At 40.7% G+C, this 4,551-nt stretch overlaps 2 non-coding genes across 2 annotated transcripts; one reads left to right on the forward strand and one right to left on the reverse strand.

Annotated features, from left to right (window-relative positions):
• The first annotated feature begins 417 nt into the window (after positions 1-417).
• On the forward strand, positions 418-524 carry LOC136468211 (small nucleolar RNA R71). The gene has a single exon (XR_010761744.1). It is a non-coding gene; the product is annotated as a small nucleolar RNA R71 (small nucleolar RNA).
• A 3,708-nt stretch (positions 525-4,232) lies between these two features.
• On the reverse strand, positions 4,233-4,341 carry LOC136468214 (small nucleolar RNA R71). The gene has a single exon (XR_010761747.1). It is a non-coding gene; the product is annotated as a small nucleolar RNA R71 (small nucleolar RNA).
• Between the last annotated feature and the right edge of the window lie 210 nt (positions 4,342-4,551).

A 4,551-nucleotide genomic window follows, 5' to 3' on the forward strand; every position in this document is an offset into this window, starting at 1 on the left:
TATTACCTCCTTGTGGACAACACCCATTGTTGATATAGGTGTCATCCTCATGGGTCTTAGGGCAATCTTTCCCTGAATGTCCACTTTCACCATAGACCTCGCATGTCATATGTAAGTCCATGGCCTTGACGGTGCCATACATTGCCTCCTTCTCATGGGCACACTTGTCAAGCCTTTTTATCAGGAGGTCCATTTTTGTGGCAAGCATATCCGTCTCCTTCATGTATGCATGCCTTTTTGTTGTTTATCTTGGAACCTCTTATTGCCCCACCATTGATTGGACACTATTTTCTCAATGAGAGTTGTAGCTCTATTGATGGTGAGCGAGAGGAAGGCTCCTCCAGCAGCGGCATCAATGAGTCCTCTTGACATGGGGTTAACCCATTGTAGAAGTTCTAGAGGACTAGCCAATTTTCCATCCCATGTTGTGGGTAGGCAAGGATGTATTCTTGCAGCCTCTCCCACACCTTAGGGATGCATTCCATAGTATTTTGCTGGAAACTTGAAATTCTCCTCTGCATGGCATTGGTTTTTCCCACAAGGAAGAATTTCATGAGGAACGCTGTAGAACACTTGTTCCACATGCTGATAGCTTCCTTGTCCTTGTAGAACCACTATTTCGCCTTCCCCATGAGGGAGAAAGGAAACAGATGGAGCCTAGTGACGTCTGGTGCAACCTCCTTGATGACAATGGTGTTGCATAACTCTAGGAAGTGTTGAAGGTGGCCGTTTGCGTCCTCGCTAGGCAAACCACAGAATGGGTTTGTCTACACCATAATGATCAGCCTGGGCCTAAGTTCAAAGTTTTCATTGCCCGTGTTGATAGTGGGACCAACGGGGACATTGGCAACAGTAGGGATGGAGTACTCATGGAGTGACTTTTGGGCCATATCAGTAGTAGTGGATGGTGCATGGGTGACTGGTTCGTTTGTCAGTGGAGTGGTAGAAGAGGAAATGGCATGGGATCAGTTCTTTCTTAGGAGTGCCTCTAGATTTTTGGTGAAGTTCATCGGCAAATCAAAACCAGTCCAACACTATCCTATTTTCACCCACAACAGGTGAAAACAAGCAAAGTTATCCTGTTATGAGCAATGGCTACTACACATGCATATTATCATGAACATGTCCTAATAGGTTCTTTTAACTAGTGCCTTCCCTGGCAACAACGCTAGAATTGCTTGTTGGCATTTCTTAGCGCAATCACTAGGATTGGTGTTTCCTAGCAGTGGCACTAGAAAGGCTGTGATGATATTTCTGAACACATGTAGAAATCTTTTACAAGCGCACGGATATATTGTTGTAGCATTTCACCTAGAAATATTCGTGTTTCGTTCATTTATATTTTCCTAAAGGAAAGCATGGTGTAAAAGTCTCTAATTAGGATATAGACAAGATAACATGACTACATAGTAGACCAAAGTCCATAATAGGGGTAAGCCAGGATAAACATTGGATAGTGTGACACACACACTTAAGCCAATCTCAAGGATAAAGATAAAACAAAGAATAAGGAATAAAAGAATAAACCTAAACTAGAGCAGGCTTATCTTGTATAGCTATGGTAATATTAGCATATCATACAAATACATGAATTTCTAATGGTAGAGATCCTAAGTTAATATAGCTTTGGTCACTATAAACTTACTATGGCCACAGGCTTATGCTTTGTCTACCAAGCACCTCTAGCCTATAGCTCTATGCCGTATCCGAACGTGGGGGATTACGAAGGACGGACGGGGCTATCACCACCTGCCGCCTACCCCTCAACCAGAGGATACAAGGCAAATGAAGTTGACTTCTAGCTTAGACACCATGTATATTCTATCGGTCACTACTCTAGCGTTGGCTAGGAATATCTATCTTTATCAGGAGTCCTCTACTAGAGCATTCACCACAGGGACAGATGTTGAACCCGTAAGAAATATAATGACCAAAACTAATCTTAAAGTAGAACTCATTACCTCAATCTATGTCTTGGTCTAAACATGTATGTTGTATGAAAGATTAAGCATAAAGTTTTGGTGAATCTGTATTTTCTGCAGGGTTTATCTAGAAAACCATCGAGGTGGATCTACATATCATATTTAATCGTGCTTATCCACAGCAAAACGGACACCAGAAGACTCTAGAAGACTCGATAGGACTCTATGCTAAGGCAAAGGGGCAGAGGCTGCCATGTGGGGGCTAGCTGTCCCCACCTATAAGACGCTTAGGCCCCTAGGCCCACCTGGCAGCCCCTCCTTCAAATGTTGATTCTCCACCGCCTCCTAGGTTGCATCTTGGCCATTCTTTAAGTCGGTTTGATCTAAGGGCTCACATTGGATGCTCCGGGCTATATATACCAGCCCCTACCACCCCTAGGTAGAATCATAAGTCATTTGAGAAGATAGAAACCCTAATCATCCTCAAAGCTCCACCATATTCTAAGGCATAGATAGTTAGGCCTGGTCTAGAGGGAGGCAAGTAGGATTCGCTTGGATTCCCAATCTTGTCAAGAGCATGGTTTGATATAATCTTTGTACCCCCTCTCTTTTGTACCTCCATTATTTTTATATGCTAGTTACAATTATTATGACAATATTAGTATTCATCTTATTCATGTTCTTTGTTATAATGTTCATCGTCTACTTTGATTATTTGCTTAGTATAGTTAGATTATCATCATGTTCATGCATAAGTTTGTATAGCGCTCACTCTAAGGTACCATGGGTGAGTGGTTGACATTGTGTAAGCGTAGTGCTTATATGTTGTTTACCTATGGATACACCCTATATTCTAGGTCATATGGTAGATCATGGATGTGACACTCCTATTGAGTCCTTTGTAGTCCACTCCCTAAATATAGGAGCATGTAGGGTCCGGTTACGAAGGAAGAATAAGCTATGTTCTTAATCTTCCTTAGTAATATCCCTTATATGTAGATATGAAGATGATCTTAGCAATGATTACTAGGTATAATTGCACTAATCAATGTATGCTTTGACTTGTAATTAAGGATGACTTAGGAATTATTCCTCTAATATTTCGCTAATGCCATAGAAAGGAGTATTCTGAGTGATTTATCATTATCATTGATCAATACTTATCATATATCTTATCCTATGACTTACCCCTGTTATGAGTAGAACATTGGTTATGGTTTATTTCTCCATCAAAAGTATAAGTTTTCAATACATGTTCGTGCCAGACCTTCCCTGTGATAAAAATATAAATAACGATACTTGGAATACTCTCGGGTAAAGTACTACAATGGTATAATTATCTGTGCGCTTGCAGATTCCTTTTATATATATATATATATATATATATATATATTCTTCCTAGTCACATAATTTAAATAAAGAACTACTTAGTATTATTCTAGTAGTAATGCTATGTAGTACCAATAAGCGTCTCTGGCATCATCACTAGGGATGACAACCTAGTAAAGTAATGTTAGGAGATATAGGTTTATAATAGGTGGCTATTAAAACAAAGTGACAAGATAATAAATACCAACAAGCATTTCTGGCGCTGGCGCTGTCGCTACGGACTAGATTTAAAACTCTATTTTTAGTAGCAACGCTAAGAAATGTCAACAAGCATTTTTGGCGCCATTGCCAGGGAAGGTAGATAGGCAAAGGAAGTATTGATAAACTTATTGATGTGATCGAGGATAACCATTGACCTCTGCTCAAGCAGAGTTGCCCTTATTTTGTCTACTTGTGTATCTTATGTAGGGTAATGTTTGATTGGTTTTGACCTTCTAATAAACTACATTGATGATCCAAAAGCATTAATCAGAAGGACTAAGGCTAAACTTAAGAAAGTTTTAGCTTTAGAGTCGGAAGACAACCAGCTAAGGTGAAGCTTAACACTAAAATTTGAAGCCATGGCCAACAAGACTCTCCGTGAATTCTCTGCTCCAACTACAGCCAATATTCATACTAGAACAACAGTCAATGTTGGAGATAATGGATTCAAGATCAAGCCAGCCCTCATCAATATGGTGCAAGCAAGCCAGTTTTGTGGAAAGGCACATGAAGATGCGAGTGCACATCTCCAACACTTCCTAGAGATCTATAGCACTTTCACCATTAGAGTAACCCAAGATGCCATATTACTTCGCCTCTTCCCATTCTCACTCTTGGGGAAGGCGAAGCAATGGTTCTACGCTAACAAAAATAGAAATACTACATGGGATAACTACTCCACTACCTTCCTAGCAAAGTTCTTTCCCATAGGCAAGACCAATGCTCTACGTGGGAGAATCTCAAGCTTTCAGCAACAACATGATGAATCTGTCCCTAAGGCATGAGAACACTTTCAAGATTACATTGTGAAATATCCTCATCATGGGATGGAGAATTGGCTACTCATGCAGACTTTCTACCATGGGTTGACAAACAGTACCCGTGAGACTATGGATCCTGCTACTAGAGCTGTATTCCTATCACTCACCATACCAACTACAATAGCTCTTGTGGAGAAGATGGCCTCCAATCAAGGCTGGAATGAAGAACGTCTTCAGACCCACAAGAGAGGTGGAGGTATGCATCAACTCAAGGAGGT

The sequence above is a fragment of the Miscanthus floridulus genome, chromosome 7, assembly GCF_019320115.1.
Source record: "Miscanthus floridulus cultivar M001 chromosome 7, ASM1932011v1, whole genome shotgun sequence".
In the NCBI taxonomy this organism is placed as follows: domain Eukaryota; kingdom Viridiplantae; phylum Streptophyta; class Magnoliopsida; order Poales; family Poaceae; genus Miscanthus; species Miscanthus floridulus.